Here is an 18,580-nt window from a genome sequence, read left to right on the forward strand (position 1 = left end):
ACCTGCTGGCTGACAGCAATCAAAACTGGTTCTGTACATCCAGGGACTCACCTCAGCCAACTGCCTGGCAAATCCTACCATCAGCCAGACAGGATTGTATATGCCTGTAGACTAAACTCCCTCCTCACTGGCAAAACCTCACGCTCCAGAGCAGCAAGGAAGCATTAGTTGCAACTGCACACACAGCACCTAGGGCTCTGAGTTAGTGTCATGACAGCTTACTGCTTGTGACCACTCCCCCAACCTGAACTGTCTAAAGAACATACCAAACTCTCACTCTTTTCCTTCAAGTCACTTCAAGAGTGATTTGACTTCAAATTCTAAAATTGTCAACACCCCAATCAATACTCTTAAAGCAACGCCTTTTTTCTTTCTAAAAGAAAGACATTGGTTCCAAACTAGAGGAAAGCCATGCCTTTTCTTATTGCTGAGGCTACAGTTTCTAACTTGTTTCAGTTTAGCACCAACGCTGAAAGCAGTGCTCTGAGCTTTCCCATCCTCAACCAAAATGGTTCACGACATGGCTCCAACTACCCATGGCAGCACAGGCAAAAAACAGGGCCTCTTCACGGGCGGCAGAAGTCTTCCTCAGAGTCTCCCTGTCTGTATCTTTGAAGATTGGCCCCTGCCCTGCCCTCTAGCATGGGCTGGTCTTGCTCCTTGCTGCAGGCACTCCAGTTATGCGAGATAGTATTACACACAGGAGTCTCTAAGCACCTAACAGAAGGTTTTTCAGACAGTAGGGCAGCATTTCACTGGATACTTCACTAGGAGAGAGCTACTGGAGAAGGGGCAGGTAAGTGATATTTAGCAGCTACCACGTTCTAGCTGAAATCTTTCAAGTTAGCTGTGTGGTTTGCTTCTGGATTCAAGAAGCTGCACACATGCTCAAAAGGGGAGTCTTCCATTAAACTGATGAACATGGTGAAGAAAGTCCCCTAAATGCTTTTAAATGGAAATGTGGAACTTGCTTAAACTTGAAAATTCAGATTACAGGACGGTGTGAATGACTGTTAGTTACCACAGAATAGACATTTTTTATTAACTTCACACATAGACAAGTCCCAACAGATCCAAGAAATCATTAGCTAGCCATACTGCCATGAGAAAGGAACATTCAAAGTTTCAAGTCTTTCTTCTATGTGGTTTTCATTTAAGAGTTTGTAAGTCTCTGCCTACAAGCGCAGAAACAATCTTTTAAGCAAACTAATACAAACAAATTTCTCAGAGTTCCTCATTTTTTAAACATGTGAAGGAAGACAAAGAAAAATTATGGTTTATGTCATAATCATGAGGATTATAGTCTAAAGAAGATCCACAATACATTATGGCACCACCATCAAATGCATACAGGGGAGAAGAGCCAGAAATACTTTGAATCCGGGGGAAAACAGTAATAGTAACCCAAGAGGGAAGGCTCAAGGCTGGCTTGCATCTACCAGCCAACAGGTGTTTAAGTTGCACTTAAAAAAAAAAAAAAAAAAAACAAGGAAAAAAAAAGCTTTTTCCACACATGTTAGGAAGTCTGACTCCCGCTCTTCCTCACAGGAGGAAGAGGAAAAAATACCACCTGAGAAAACCAAGACATAAGCTAACAAAAAATTAACCTCCCAGACAATGAAGGATATGGCTGCTATATCCCATCAAGTTTGAAATCAACTGGGCAGATGCTCCCCATATAACAAGCTTTGGAAAACACAAGTCCACAGCCTCAGCCCCAGTGGTCCACTTCTGTTCCTGCAGACTTTAAATACCATGGGTTTCAGGTAGCCAATGTTACAAGATACAAACAATTTAGGACCAGGATTTTGAGTACAACCTCTTCCCATAGAGGCACAGTCATGCAGAAGTCAAAACTAACAACTCAGTGGCACAGGTCCTGTGTTTGGAGCTCCTCCAAGTTTTGAGGAGGGTTGCAAATATAGCCTCCAAAGCAAGGGTTTTCTCCAGTCCTACTAGGCTTGCAGTTTGCACTTGAAGAGACAGGCTAGGCTACGTCTGACACACTGTCAACATGTAGACAAGATAACTCAAGAGAAATAACTATTCTCCCCACCACCTCAACTCTGTCACTGCAAAAACAAAGTTTCCTCTTTCACTAATAAGCCATTAAAACTATGTTCTTAGTCAAAGCCTCTGCCAGTAACACCTACATTTTCCATCAAGAGCTATCCAGCAGAAAGCCACTAAAGAGGTTTAAGTTTAATGCCAGCTTGGAGCTCAAAAAAAGATGAATTTAAAGGAGAAAGCTGACAAAGACTGAACAGCCTAAAGTTACTCAGCCTAGATACTACCACCATAACACCATAAAAGCTGGTACAGTTCACTGCAAAGCAACTGGCTCAGCACATAGAATAAGTCAATCCAAATAGTAATAAAGAAATACTTGTTACCTAAGATGCTGTGGCAACACTAAACCAGGTACATAAGCCAATGAACTTTTTTCCATGCTTAGGAGAACCCCACTGACCCCGGACTGAGTAAAACTGCATTATTTGCAATTCTCAAGTAAGACTTTATCTTAGGATAACTTTACAAGAAATCTTAAATCTTCTTCCTCTTGCAATGAGGAAGGAAACCTGAAGCATGTAAAGAATGCAATGCCACTCTCCTGGGGGCTTGTCTATACTTGGAAGCTCTTCCAACATAGCTATTCAACTTTCAAAATTATACCCCACTCTCTCCTGCTCTAGTCATTAGGTTGAGTTATCATCTTTGTCTCAAGACACAAGCTTGCAGAGAGACTTGCAAAATATTGTTGCCACTCACGATCACTGGCAAGAGCCAGTGCCACTCAATAAGCAGGTCTTTCTAGTCACCTTCCTGAAGGTATCTCTGTACCTACTTCCAGCCAGTAAGCTTAACTTGTAAACAACTTCTAAACATGACAACACTTCTTTGGTGTCTTTTTTTTTTTTGTACATGGTTAGCTATAGCCCAGCAGTTGTAGAAATAACACAGCAACACAGTTGTACCAACAAGTCTCCTCCTTCACAGGTCTCAGGACCTAACTGCATACAAACTTCAGTTTAAAATTAGTTCAAGGTACATTAGACAGACACTTCCTTGAACCTTGACTTTCCACAACAAAGAACTCCTCCTTCAGGAGATCTTCACCCTAGCCAAATACAGCAATTTTTCAAGTATAAAAGCTACTAGGCATCAAACCTGCAGTAGTTCACCGCTACTGGAAGGTGGGCAGTGTAAATACTTAACTATTGGGTTTGCCAGCCAAGCCCCACTGGGCAAGAAGTTCAGAGCAATCGGAACAGCACCTAGAAATCATGTACTGCGAAGACCAAATGGAGATCTCACCAGCAAGGCAGTGTCAAACTGCAGCTCTGCATGAAGGGTGGAAACTCTCAGCCCTCTGTCCACTCTTTGTCCTCTATTTTTGCTTCAAGAGGTACAGCTATCCCCTGCCCAGAGGGGATTTGGTATCAGGCCTTTACAAAGTATGACACTCACTAAGCACTCAAACCTACTCTTCCCTCGATGTGCAAGTAGCAGTGGACAAAGCAGCTGTACTGACAGTCTCTAAGCTCAAAGTATTCTGAGTTGTTCAAACCCCCTGAGAGAATGAGGTGGCAAATAAAACATCAAGTGTCCTACTTGAAGAAGAAAGTAACCTTTTTCTGGAGCCAAAGGCAGTTTGCAGGAGACACCCACCCAGCAAGTGACAGATGGGCTCTCTCTTTTGTTCGCCTATCTCCATAAGTAGACAATAATGTTTCTTTAGTGCCCAGGAATATTACACAATCACTGTGATTGTTTTAAATCAGTAATTAGTGTTGCCTTGTAGTTGAGCCTCCCCCTAATCCAAAGATGGTTTCCAGCCTGACAACTCATGCTTTTCTAATTAGCTGACAGGACAGCCCAGTGTGCTTATCTCAATGTACTAAGTGCCTCTGACTGCACTTCATGCAGAGACTCCTTCCACTCTCCCTATACAGTAACTTTAACTGTCTTCAGAGTAGCCACCACACCTCTAGTATTTGCCAGTACAACCTTGCTGATAAGCAAAGCACTGCCTGTGTGGATGCAGCTTCTTTGCTGAATGTGTTATTAGGTCTTCAACAGAGGGTTTCTTCCTCCTCCCACAGCACCCACCCACACTAAGGAAGCATTTGTAAAACTCCCCGCTGTTGCGGGCTGTTCACCTTCACGAGAACCATGTGTGGCTGAAGGCTTGCTAGGACTCTGCTAAATATTAGCTGTTCTGCAAACTTGCTTGGAGTCTATTAAGGGTTCATGTTTAAAGTACAGACAGTAACCAATCCACACCAGGGCACAACTTCACTGCCATCAGGAAAACTGAGGCAGATATCTAGAATGAAGACAGCTAAAAGATTTCCAGGACTTAAGCTAACTAAGGCCTTCCAGCCCCCACACAATCCTTCTAGGACAGATGCTAGCTGTGAAAGTTGTATTACCCTACCCTGGGTAAGATGAGAGTTAAGCTTCAGATAACAGGAATTCTTATGCCTTCACTAAAGGTTTGCATTGCTCCCTCCGTAACTGAACACCTCATACAGAGCTACCAATTTCAGCGAGACATCAATCTTCAAAAAACGTCCACAGTAATGAAGCTGCAGCAAATCATGACAACTTGCAGGTCACTTCAATGTGACCCCAATACCCTACACTAATGGAACCACTTTGCAGAGTGGGAGTAACCGTTCAAGAGTAGGGTAGAAAATTAGATGAGTTTTAGCATCCTTTGTTTTCCTAATACAACCCTTCTCCGAAATTAGTTTGGTTTTAACTTTGTCTGAGACCAAGGACAAATCTAGAATGAGCTTTCAAGGTCTCCTTCCTTTTTAACAGTTTGAGTCCCAAGATGCAGATCAAAATCTAATAATGTTAGGAGCTGCTCTGTGTGACTCCCTCTTGTAGGCATCTCAGTTCATGGTTCCAAGGTATCACACTACAGCAGTTTATTAGGGGCCTACTGGACCACAGCGCAGGGAGGGGGAGGAATTATCCTCGTGACACTTTACCCTGTGAACAGTACCTAAGTTTTGGGTTTGTATGTACAAAAATGTCCTTTCTCTCTCTCATTCTGGGGATCTAACCTTACCTTAGAGCTTGTAGACTCCAGCTCTGACACCTGTGGGACCCTGGCCAGAAAACCATACTGCACTGGCTCTCTAAGACTTCCAGGTCTGCAAGGTGTCAGAGCCAAGGGTGTACAAGGTCCCCCAAGGGGCCATGATGATGCAACCCAGAAGAACAGAGGTGGTGTCCAGCCCCCTTGCTACTGCAGCTATGAGTGCAGGACAAAGCTTTCCAGAGTAACATCCTAACCCTCTCCTCCACAATCCAGCAGCAATATTGGATCATCTGGAAAAACATGGGAAGAAAAGGAAAAGAGGAGACTTTCACCTGTAGCCTCACATGGGTAAAATGCTTAGCAAGGTTTGGAAGTAGAACACTACAGAGAATTAGAGCAGGTGGCCCACCACTTGCCAGATCACTAGCAGGACAAGTGACTTCACAGCACACATCTGAATCTCGTAATCTCTATTTGAATTGCAATAGATTAAGTCCCTTAGGCTAAGATCACTAATTTAGCCAGTCCTGAAGATGGGAAGCATCTCAATGTACATCAGTTGAAGAAAAAGGTGGAAGAATACAAAGAACCTCCTATTTTACAGGCAGGAATAGGGTAGAAAGTCAGTGCCTTTCCCAGAGCCACTGCAAAGCAAGTCTCCAGTGGCAGTGGGAACTGACGGCAAGATAACACCTTGTCGAAAGAAAAAACCCACACCACCACATACTGGTACAAGATGAGGATAATCTAGTTTTAGAGAGATCAGTGGGTTTGATATAAATTCCACACTCAACAAATCCTCCAGGACCTTGTTACCCCTACAGATGTATAACTGATTAGTGACACAGAAGAAATAGGTAAGTTTTTATGTACAAGTCCAAGCCAGAACTACCCTGGAAGCAGGTACTTGAGAGACAAGTGCTAGTAGTAAAGTGACAGATTGGAATAGAAAATTAATACACAAGATCATACCTTGGGTACAAGCTCTCAAGGGAAACTGAGTGTCCACCTAAGCACCTTTCAGTAAGATTTCTTCCCTCTGCACCCCACATCGTTTTCTCCAAACATACATGTGTATTTTAGACAATCTTAAAATGTGTGCGATGTGGGAGTAAAGAAGGAGAACACTCACTCCATGCAGTCTACACCTCAAATAAGTTAATTCATAGAAGAAACTCAGGCAGGTAAGCAGATACTCAGGCAGGTACAGCCACAGACAAAAGCACCTCCAATTCCAAGACAATGACTTACATGCACACTTGTGACAACAAGTCGTGCCAAGATGCTGCTGATATGAAAACCAATCAGACACCTGAAACTGAATAAGGCAGGAACTTGGGTAGGAGCCTATAACAGACTGGCTATGGGATGCAACAGCAGCAGCTCGTAAGTCAACAGTTTTGGAAAAGTTTATTTTCTTGGTCTCTCTTCAGGCCTCCCAGCTAATGTCCATCTCTTCCCTGCTGACTCTAAACACAAACTTGTCTGCACGACAAAACAGGGCTCTTTGCCTACCCCTATTCTCCAGGGCTGCCAGCCCTCAATGGAAACTGTTGGCCAAGGACAGAACTCCCAGCAGCAGCTGGAGTTCAACTGCTGACAGGGGCCAACAGAAAGCACCTAACCAGCACCTAGGACCAGTTTAGCTCCAGGGAGGGGAAGGAGGGTTACCCTCTGCTGAGGCATAAGCAGATTCTATTCAGCCTGGCATCTGCAACCGCACATAAGCGGATGGCTGAAGAAATCCCCTAACACAGGCAGTAAGGGATTGCAGAAAGCCACCACTACGCTTAAGATTTATAGAACAGTGGGCAGAGGGAGCACAGCACAATGAGGAGCAGAAAGGGGGTTTGTTTGACAATACCATGAATTGGGCTGAACTCTAGTGGCAGTTAAGAGACTGCTAGGCTAAGAAACCACCTGCAATGTAACAGGCAGACACACATACCTGCGATTCCTCTCTTCTGCTCAGCATCACTGTGAAACACGGGTCAGAATCTGACTCCATTTTGATCAGACCTTTGCCTTGGCAAATCATTGTTGGTTCAGTTTGTCTTTCTGAAATATCTTGGAATCTAAAGTATCTACAAGCAAAGTGTAAAGAGAGGGCCCGAGCTTAGACCTGAAACACAAACACTGCACCAGGGACTGGCCTGGTCAGGCTGTTTAGCCTATTATTTTGCTGGTGGGGGAAACAAATCAGAGATTTTTAAATCTGCCCACTCATTTCCAATGAACTATTGATGATGATGCTTTTCTAATGATTTTGCTGTTCCTACTTGGCATACTATTTCTAGATGCAGAATGGACATCTCCCTCCTTGCGGAGCCAAACATGCAGAGATTTGATTAAGCGACAGAACAGGAAACCAGATAAATTCAAACACTAACCATGAATTAAGATCAAATCTCTTGGAGAGCACCTGCAGCCCCTCAAACCACAAAACCCATTTGTTGCCCTCCTATAACTTGAACAGTTACAACTCCATCCAATTCATTTGAGTTTGGGGTTTTTTGGTGTGTGCAAGAGTACTAGTGCTGCCAAAGAGAGGAGAAAGTGATATCTCATGCTTATGACAGAGCCAGACACTAGAGCAGCACAGAATGCCACGGAACTCGCCTGTGTTTAGCTCTTCAGTACCCTGCTGCACAAAGCTCTTAACTTGCTTATATCAGGCTTTCAGATAGCTTTGAAGACTGGTAACAGGTTGGTCCAATAGACAGTATCCAAAACACGGAATAAGCTCTAAAGAAACACACAACACAAACTTCAACCCCACATAGGTTGATGAAAATGAAGAAACTGAGCAAAGAGCAACATGAAGTGTACAGAATTACATAGCAGGGTAAAGCCAAGGCTGTTCTGCACAAGACTGCCACAAACATCAACCCTTCATCAAGGAAGGAAACAAACCCCTTTCCTCAGTCAGGCTGCTTATAATTTACTAAAATCACAGTCTGAACAAATTAATAGACAAAACCAGTCTATTTTATTCACTCAGCTGAGAGACCTTTATATACTTGCCAGCATTTTTTTTTAATGCACTGGCAAGCGCTGTTCGAAGGTGCACTGTCAGAATCCAGGAGGGAGCTTCAATTACAATTGCCAGCGGAGGAGGCATTAACAGCAGCAAGCCCGATCCAGAGGCACACTGAGAGTTCCAGCCCTAGTCTAGGCAAGGCCCAAGATAATGAGAGACTCAGGGTGACACGAGCCAGATCCAAAGTCATCTGAGGCCAGAAGGGTACCCATAATGGCAGTCCACAAGCTTCAAAGCCACAGTACTCTCACAAAAATCTGCCTGTGTGTTGAAATGGGCAGGTGCATGCAGATGAGGTCATTACTTTATCCATCTGAACATTTCATGTCCAGCCTCTTTCACACTTCTTATAACACAGCATGACCTGCCCCTAACACAAAGGATGTTGAGGGCAAGATCTAACTCCTCATGTTGTAACTCATTATAGAAGCAGTCAGACTTGCTGTCAGCTCTCATCCTCTAACAACCAACAGCCCTGACCAAACTGCCTGATGGATAGGCATAGCCTGAGGGATTGACTAACACACGGGAGAAACAGATAAATCATTTCAGTTTGAGTTTTGCTGTTTAAATATCTGGTTTTCATAATACTTAAGTTGTAGCTCAGATTTAAGATTCCTACAGAACTTCAAAGATGACTGGAGGACTAGCTCATTCGATTGTAGGCGCTCTCGGCAATTATCCCTCTAGGGAACATCACATGAACTAGAGAAACATTTCCAACTCACAAGCATGCTGCTGTCTCACTTCTAGCACTGTATGTTATCAGCCAAGTGAAGGAAGGCCAAGGTGTTTAACTTCATGGCATTTTTTTTCTTGAAACAGAAACTTTTGAAGCTGTCTGATCGATTTCAAGGACTTCACAGGAATGTTGCAGGCATCAGTGTGGAAAAAAATTCCATTTATGTTGGCAGCAATTTTTTAAAAAATGAGACAAGTGTGACTATGAAATACAGAGAGGATCACCCATGGTGACAGAGTTAGTTATTACTCTGTCCCTTTTGTAACTTCCAGGCTTCAGTCCCACTAACTGACAGGGTTCAACAGAGAAAACAAGGAAAAGCTGGACTTTGCCAAGCCCAGGACTGCAGCACCCAGCCTTGTTCCACCCAGCAAGCTACACTGCCATGATACGGAAGACTCTGAACATGACAGTACTGTGGTTCCATCCTGCATGCGGTGTAGTCCTTTGCTCCAGGCTCTAGCGAAAGCTCACCACTATTGGAAGTTCTCAAACATATCCAGCTGCAGCCCACTCTCCAGTTGCAGCCTCTCTTAAATCCAGTTCAGAATCCCACACAGAAGCAAACACTCGCACTTCTAATGCCTTTGCAAGATCTAATTTGGGAACTACTGATCTAAATGCTGCATTTGCATCATCAGGTATCAAGCCACAATACTTTGGTTTGTCTTCAACAGCAACCAGGTGGCATCAAGAGGAACATGCGACAGAGATGCAACTGCTCAAAAGATGCAGAGAAACAGTCTGCAATACTAAGCAGCAAAATGGACTCCAGTGTATTTGCCAGAGATGCTGGCACAAGCACTGGGAGAGGAGACCTCATCTCTGCCCTACCAACACCGGCTCGGCACTTCTTTGCTTAACCCTTGTCTCCTTTACTAAATGCTGACTTATGAAGTAAGTCTGCAAGGGACAGAGAGATCTACTGGTCAGAACAACCCTCACACCTGGGAAGTGTCTGCTCCACTCCACCACAGGCTTCCCATACAACCTTGAGCTTGTCACCCTGCCTCAGTTTCCCACCTTTCTCAAGGAGCTGTGCAGGGGGGTGGGGAAGGGGGCAGCTTTCCCTTCCTCAGATATCTTAAGACACATACATTGAAAATACCTCAAGCATAGCCCACACAGGCCTGTATAAACATGCTGACAAATAACTACATTTTATTTACTCAGACCCAGCATCTCTCCGAAGCATTTTTGCAGGATTTGTCTAATGATCGAACCACCTCTTTGTACAGGTGCAAACTCCCAGTCCTCTTCCAACTTGCATTAAAGACTTTGATAGAAATAAATGAAGTAAAACATGACACGTGCACAAAGGGACAAAGTACAAGAGCTGAATCCACCCAAATCACAAGATGGTTTTAAAAATACAGCAGCCTCAAGATGTTATCATAATCCCGCACTGCCGAGCGAACGCAACACAGCTGCACTTCACCTCCTTCGCTAAACAAGCGCTTGCACCAGCGGGGACCCTCGCACAAGGCCTCTGCCCCCCGACGGCCCGAGCACCGCCGCCTCTCCCGCCGCAGAGCTGGCCCCGCGCTGCTGCTCCCGCTCCCGCACAGCCGGTGCTCGGCGGCCCCGCTCCCGCCGGGCGGCGCGGCCTCAGGCTGTGCCCGCAGAGGAGCCCGCACCGCTGCTGCACCCTGCGGGAGCCGGGGCCGGCCGCCCCCGCGGCTCGCTGACCCCCACAGCCTCAGCGGCTCCTGCGGGCTGCCCGCGCCCAGCGGCCCCCAGGGGCGGGGAGGACGAGGGGCGCCTCCGCGCCAGCCGTTAGGCCCCAGCAGCCCCCGCAACCCCCGGCTCCCGCTGCGGCCGTTACGCCGCCAGACCGCCCTCCGCCTGCCCTGCAACAAACCACACCGCTCGGCGACCCGGGGCTGCGCTCCGGCCCGGTGCTGCGGTCGGGACGGCCCCGGCGGCGCCCACCCCGCCCCGCTCCCCTCCCCTCACGGCCGCGCTCCCCGCCGTCACCCAGCGGCGGCACCACACAAAGCCCCCGGCCGCGCTTACTTCCCTCCCCCCACCCCCGGCGCAGCGGCCCTCCCCGCCCGGCGCGGTGCCGGCGCAGGCGTTACCTGTCGGGCACGGCGCGGGAGGCGGCGGCGGGGCGGGGGCCGGACGGCGCTCAGTGCCGGCGGCGGCGCCCGCTGCCCTGCATGGCTGCGCCCGCCCCGCTGCCACGGGAAGAATGGGAGCCAGCGCGCACGCGCCACCCGCACCCTCTCCACGCCGGCGCGTCACCGCCCCGCGCCTCTAGAAGGCTCCCGGGCCAGCAGCACGCATGCGCGCAGGGGTGCGCGTACACACTCCTCCCCACCACGTACCACAGAGTGCGGGGCGAAGGCTAGAGAAAACGCGCCTCCCGCCGTTCTCTATGGTAGCTGGGGGGAAGCCCCCCAGCACGGCGGCGGTGAGGTCAGTGTGCGCAGTGCGCACGCGCAAGAGCGGCACCTCCCCGCCACGCCCGCCGCGGCCGTTACGGGCGGGCTCGGTCGCCATGGCGACGCCGCCCGCGCGGCGGGAGTCACAGAATCGTATAGGTTGGAAAAGACCTTTAAGATCATCGAGTCCAACCGTAAACCTAACACTACCAAGACCACCACTACACCATGTCCCTAAGCACCTCATCCAAACGTCCTTTAAATACCTCCAGGGAAGGCGACTCAACCACTTCCCTGGGCACCCCCTTCCAATGCTGGACAACCCTTTCAGTGAAGTAAAATTTCCTAATATCCAGTCTAAACCTCCCCTGGTGCAACTTGAGGCCATTTCCTCTCGTCCTATCACTTGTTACCTGGGAGAAGAGACTGACCCCCACCTCTCTACAACCTCCTTTCAGGTAGTTGTAGAGAGTGATAAGGTCTCCCCTCAGCCTCCTTTTCTCCAGGCTAAACAACCCCAGTTCCCTCAGCCGCTCCTCATCAGACTTGTGCTCCAGACCCTTCCCCAGCTTCGTTGCCCTTCTCTGGACACGCTCCAGCACCTCAATGTCTCTCTTGTAGTGGGGGGCCCAAAACTGAACACAGCATTCGAGGTGCGGCCTCACCAGTGCCGAGTACAGGGAGACAATCACTGCCCTAGTCCTGCTGGCCACACTATTTCTGATACAAGCCAGGATGCCATTGGCTTTTTTGGCCACCTGGGCACACTGCTGGCTCATATTCAGCCGGCTGTCAACCAACACCCTCAGGTCCTTCTCTGCCAGGCAGCTTTCCAGCCACTCTTCCCCAAGCCTGTAGCGTTGCATGGGGTTGCTGTGGCCCAAGTGCAGGACCTTGCACTTGGCCTTGTTGAACCTCATACAATTGGCCCCAGCCCATCGATCCAGCCTGTCCAGGTCCCTCTGCAGAGCCTTCCTCCCCTCAAGCAGATCAACACTCCCACACAACTTGGTGTCGTCTGCAAACTTACTGAGGGCGCACTCAATCCCTTCGTCCAGATCATTGATAACGATATTAAACAGGACTGGCCCCAACACAGAGCCCTGGGGAACACCGCTTGTGACCGGCCACCAACTGGAGTAAACTCCATTCACCACCACTCTTTGGGCCCGGCCATCCAGCCAGTTCTTTACCCAGCGAAGAGTACACCCGTCCAAGCCATGAGCAGCCAGTTTCTCCAGGAGAATGCTGTGGGAAACCGTGTCAAAGGCTTTACTGAAGTCTAGATAGACAACATCCACAGCCTTTCCCTCATCCACTAGGCGGGTCACCTTGTTGTAGAAGGAGATCAGGTTGGTCAAGCAGGACCTGCCTTTCCTGAACCCATGCTGGCTGGGCTTGATCCCTTGGTTATTCTCTACATGCCGTCTGATGGCACTCAGGATGATCTGCTCCATCAGCTTCCCCGGCACCGAGGTCAGGCTGACAGGCCTGTAGTTCCCCAGGTCCTCCTTCCGGCCCTGCTTGAAGATGGGTGTCACATTTGCTAATCTCCAGTCAGCAGGGACCTCCCCAGCTGGCCAGGACTGCTGGTAAATGATGGAAAGGGGCTTGGTGAGCACACCTGCCAGCTCCTTCAGTACCCTTGGGTGGATCTCATCAGGCCCCACAGACTTGTGAGTGTCTAAGTGGTGCAGCAGGTCACTCACCATTTCCCCCTGGATCATGGGGGCTCCATTCTGGTCCCCGTCCCTATCTTCCAACTCCAGGGGCTGGGTACCCAGAGAACAATTGGCCCTGCTATTAAAGACTGAGGCAAAGAAGGCATTAAGTACCTCAGCCTTTTCCTCATCCTTGGTCACTGTGTTCCCTCCCCCGTCTACTAAGGGCTGGAGATTCTCCTTAGCTCTCCTTTTGCTGCTAATGTATTTGAAGAAGTGGTTTTTGTTGTCTTTTATAGCAGCAGCCAGATTGAGCTCTAGCTCAGCTTTGGCCCTTCTAATTTTCTCCCTGCACAGCCTTGCTACACCTTTGTAGTCCTCCTGAGTTGCCTGCCCCTTCTTCCAGAGGTCATAGACTCTCCTCTTTTTCCTGAGTTCGAGCCAGAGCTCTCTAGACAGCCAGGCCGGTCTTCTTCCCCGCCGGCTTGTCTTTCGGCACCTGGGGACAGCCCGCTCTTGTGCCGCTCTTGAGTCACTGGGGCTGACAGGGCCGCCGGGCAGTTTGCTGTGAGAAGGCAGACGAACATTTTTCCAGGCGTAGGGGGGGTAAGGGGAGGCTCAAAAACCGAGTCCCGACTGATGCGCCTCAGCAGAAGGCTTCAAGGAGTACAGTGCTCCTGGCTGGAGGGCCCAACTTGTGAGAAGGTTAAATGTTCCGAGAGGAATTCCTGATATTGGGCAGAGAGAGCTTGGGGGCTGAGCGCTGTCGTGTGGAAAGAAGCCTGAAGCTCCGTGTCAGTGCATAGCCCCCCCCCTTTAATGATTCCCTATTGAGGAAGAGTGTTTTGTGCACTCTTAGTTAAAAAGCTGCATTGAAAAGCAACTAATTCTTTCTCTTAAATGGAATGAGTTGCCGTGCTCCTACCATATGACCGAGGTGAAAATAGGAAACAAACGCTCTGTGCATAGGCTCTTTACCAAGACATGTCTGACCATCTTCTTCCCCAGGCTTATGACTGCTTCTCTCGTGTTGGTTGTCAGGAACCTTCATTTCACCTCAAACACCCCCAGCTGTCCTCACGCTCTGCGCTGCAGAAAGCAGTTGACCTCCATAAGGTGGTGTAACTGCAGTTTCCAGCAAGTATGTAGTCTGAGCCATCAAAACAGTTCATATGGAAGAACTGTATGTAGAAGAAATGGTTCCTTTTCAGTCTTGAAATTTTCCTTCTTGAAATAATAATGCCTTTTTTCATGGCTCACAGTTTTGGCACAGGAATGGCTTTTGGCAAGCACCCTCCAAATAATACTAAATTTGCTAATTTGTTCTTTCCCACCATCAGGTTCCAGAGCAATACATAACTGCTGCTTTGCATGAAGGAATCAGCATACGTTGAATGTGAAAAGTGGAACAGGCTGCACAGATGTCAAGAGAAAGCTGGGGATATTAGTGCTTAAAAGGATGTGTAAACTGCAAGAAGGTGATTACAAAACAGCTTTAGAAATTACCTTGGTTCTCACCCCTCAGGCAGCAGCTAATCTCATGAGAGCCCTAACTGGCTAAGTACTACCCACAGCAGAGGCACAGTGGCTCTGCTTCACCTACCTTGGCTTTCCAGTCCCCACATTACTACCCGTGTGCTCTCAGAGAAGGGTCAGCCCCTGTGCTGCGTGCTCTCCCTCCCCAGCTGAGCAGTTCTGCAACCAGGACTCCAGTCGTTTGCCCTTCTCTCGTTTTGCAGTCTCCTAACAGCAGCTGATGACAGGGTAGGATCGTTGGTACATTAATAAAACACCGATCGTTCCAGTTCAGCTGAATCTGTTAGAACTATAGGCAAAAGTTTTCTTGAAGACTCTAGATAGTTCCCCCATGTTACCTAAAATACTATCACATTCCATTTTGAGCAAGAAAATGAGATAAAAATTGATCAAATAGTTCTAAGTTAACTGAATTATGATAAGCAATATTTCATTTAGCTTTAGTAAGAAATCAGTATTTGTGTATCACACATCTCCTGTGAATTCATTCTCTTCAGTATTAGAATAAAGAGGCCTTTGCCTTGGAAATCTCTCAATACTGCCTTCTGATATAATTGGGTATTTGGCCTTTTTTTCATAGATTCTTACTTCTGGCAATTTTAGGGTCACTGTTTGGCAGTCTAAAGCTTCATAAAGAAATGCTGAGAGATGCAGTTGGCTTGGGTTTTAAGTACTTTTCCCCCCCCTCGTAAATAAAACTTGCACAGAAAATATAATTTTTCTTTTCTCTTTTGTTGCAAGACTTCAGGTGACAACTGCATGAAACTTCAAAGCTTCCTCACTGTGAAATTAGCAGACAGACTGCGGACACAGTCTTTATGTACTTCCTTCACATTTTTGTTATAAAACATGTAGAGTCTCTGCACAGAAATAAATTTCTCTGTCATTTAATCAGCTCTAATGTTTTGGTTTTTTCCTGTTATTACATGACTATTTCCTTGGCTCCCTGCAGAGACTTTTATAACAGTTTATGCCTATATTTTTAAGATAACCAAATTGTTCCATGAGCAGCAGCACTAATGATGCCTGGTTTCCTACAGATCTGTGTTCTTTGTCCCTCTAATCCGCCCTGCTATCTCAGCAGCCCTACCTTCTTTTGTGTGTCCTGTGACGCTCCCCTCCAAGGAGACAACAGGCAGCATAAGGTGCATTAGTCCAGGGCTGGATATGTGTGCAGATCGACTGGCAGGCTGCTGCCAAAGGAACCACACCATGCCAGAGCTCCCTCCTGCCTTTCCGTGAGGCTGGCAATGATTATTTCTCTCCTCCAGTTCTCATGAAACTTGAGATTCTTTCCTCCTCCCTAAATGTTGAGAAGGAGGGTGCTAGCCTGACAGCTGAATAGAAGCAGACAGACAGGCTGATCACATAAGCCTCATTTTCATTAGGAAAAGTCTAAAACGCATTGTAACCTGCAGGTTTTCTTCAAACTTTTAAAAAGTAGGCAGCGAAGGCACTGTTCTGATTCTTGCCCTTCAGGTTTCTTAAAATTAATCAATACTGCATATGGTATTGCACTGTATCACACACTATATCGCACCCTTCATCCTACTTTCTCTCATAGAACACTGTCCTTTCATGGATTTTTTTGTTTAGCTTTCTTTTTAGAGTCTCACAGCATCTCAGTATTCTGTAATTCTGCTCAGAGGAGGCTCCTCTTGATTACGCGGTGCAGACCATCAGCTTTCACAAGGACTCCAATCTGCAGTAGTTCCAGCACTGTCTATGACAGACCTGTGCGTCCATTGCCTGTGGCAGTTCACAATGGAAACCCACCACGAAGGCACGTTGGGATACCCCAAGGGCAACCAGATCTAAGTTTCCAGATGGAATCCAATCGGCATGGATACCTCAGCTGCCCAAAGTTATGTTAGGTAACAACTTTGTATTTCTAACCAGTCCTTGGGGATTCATCCTGGGGTGCAGAAAGGACTCTCTAAATGAAGGAAAATGGAGGAGCTGCTACCATCACATGCGAGTGCTTGACAAGGACTTTACTACTGGTGGTTTAACAGCAAGCATTTGGCATTACCCTTATAAATAATGTACCTAAATAAAGGTACTTCTTACTATGCTCTCATTTCTGAAAGATCTGCATTTCCTTACCAGTCTCGCACGTGGATCTCCAGCACAGGCAGGACTAGAGCAGCAGAAAGGCAGGAACACCTGTCTCCTGAGAGGACACCGTTCCCAGTGAAGCAGCACGTGGCTCTCTAATCAGTCCACCTGCGAAGTACACTGTTCCCCGCTTGTTGAGAAAGGTCTGGTTCATCATGAGTAGGAGGTGTGTGCCTATACACGCGCAAAATAAAGCACAGTCCATTTGCAAGATGAAACAGGAGATCAGCTTATGGACATCAGCAGTGAGGGCACAGGAAGCTTTAAGGAACAGCAAAGTAAAGCCTGAAAGCTTTTTTAAAATAAAGGAATGTATGGATATTCTAGCTTTCATTTACCAACACTGCTCTTTCAAACAAAAACACATCAATAAAACAGAACTAGTGGGCAGCAGAGGGATGGATTGGGAGGGAGAGAGGCTCTATTTCAGTAGAAACACTGGCTATACCTGAGTGACCTGCTCTTCCCCTTTCCCTTAGAGCCCTTTTGCACAACGTCTGCTCAGGAATCTGAGGGCCAAGTGCTCCAAGGAGAAATGTATTCATCTGTGAATGACAGTATGATGATGTAGTTGCCCATGACAGCAGAGGTAGCAGCGTCAAAGCCTGGCTGTCCCTGGGTTGCTTCCCCAGAGTTGAGCACACTGCCGTGCAGACTTAGAAAGCCACATTTCCTTTATGTGCCGTCCCAACTTGACTACTTGCATGGCTAAGGGGGAGAACAACTTCACCTGACTCGATGTAACACTGCAGCTCTCCCTTTGCCATCTCCTGGCACATCAATCTCCTGCACACGTCACCTCAATAGACATGTGCAGTGCTAAGGAGAGGGATGGATTGCTCCTGGCACAAAGATAAAGAACATGGGCCAACACGAGGTGAAGCCTAAGCACCCGGCTTCTGAGTGCTGTTGATCCCGCACTGGCACAGGCTCGCTGTGTGACTCACCGCCTTTACCCCTCGCTTACCTTACCTGTGAAACAGGGAACGAACTCCTTGTCCATGCTGCATGAGAACAAACACTTGAAACAGGGAAAGCACTAGCTACTTCAGATCAACATTAAGTTTAATAATTCCCCGTTCTTTCCTTTGCACGTGACCATTGTCAAAGCCCCAGATTCGAGCACTTTCAGCTCAGACAATATGTTCCTGCACTGCTATCTTTAATTGGCACTTCCCTGCCAAGCCTCAGCGTTTTGCATCGGGCTTCTTCCACGTGAGAGCTGCCACAAACAAAGCAGCCCGCTGACCCACTTATCTCCCACGTGAAGGCACATGAAGCCTCGCTTCGGTCACCAAACAGAAAAGAAAATGCGAGAGCAGAAGGTTTTGATTAAAGGGAAGCGAGCAAATGGCTTCAAGGCTCATCGTGTGCACATGGGCACATCAGTGTGTGTTCACTCCTTGCAGAAATTTGGCCACCCAGGGAGAAACATCACATACAAAGCAGGTAGCCCTGACACAGTGTGAATTGGGTTTGATTTGAGATTTCCCGTTAGCATGAAGGTCCTGTGAGCCACGCGACATCCCCACAGGCCTCTTCCTCTGACCTGGAGCGACTGCCTCCAGGGAGGCAGGGGACGGTTCATTCTCCCTGGCCAAAACATCAAGGAGGGTACCAATTAGCGTTAATTGTGGCGTTCCTTGTTTTGTGACTGGAGTCTGAGCTGAAACCCCCCAAAACTGAACACAGGCTACTGGCAACAGCTTTCCACCATTTCTGACCCGAGCTAGATTTAATGCAGTAGCCTAGAAGAAGGTCTCTAGTCTCAACAAGGCACAGGCACTAGGTCTCATGTTTGCATCGGAGACCGTATTTTTCCTGGCTGCCCTCAGGCCTCTGGGAAGAGACATTTACAGGTCAAACTGACAGGAGTCCTATTTTTGTCTTGCACTTAAATTTACATTAAACAACATTTCTGCCCCATTTCCTCTTCCCTCATAATTCCCCATTTACACTCTTCAGGTGGATTTACCTCTTCCTGTACTTGTTCTCTATAGTCATCTGCTGGTGTTATTTTATCTTTTTCCACCACCCAAATAC

At 47.6% G+C, this 18,580-nt stretch overlaps 1 protein-coding gene across 6 annotated transcripts in view; it reads right to left on the minus strand.

Moving 5' to 3' along the window:
- CLASP1 (cytoplasmic linker associated protein 1) overlaps positions 1-11,235 on the minus strand; it is a 186,514-nt gene extending 175,279 nt beyond the window's left edge. For 5 of the 6 annotated variants that reach the window (XM_075512487.1, XM_075512486.1, XM_075512482.1 and 2 more), the window contains exon 1: positions 10,917-11,072. The gene's annotated coding sequence lies outside the window, so the exon portion shown is untranslated. Of the gene's footprint in view, positions 1-10,916; positions 11,073-11,165 lie in introns of those variants that run through there. The other variant, XM_075512483.1, reaches the window with a different exon arrangement.
- Positions 11,236-18,580: the final 7,345 nt, after the last annotated feature.

Source organism: Mycteria americana, chromosome 9 (genome assembly GCF_035582795.1).
Source record: "Mycteria americana isolate JAX WOST 10 ecotype Jacksonville Zoo and Gardens chromosome 9, USCA_MyAme_1.0, whole genome shotgun sequence".
NCBI classification, from domain to species: domain Eukaryota; kingdom Metazoa; phylum Chordata; class Aves; order Ciconiiformes; family Ciconiidae; genus Mycteria; species Mycteria americana.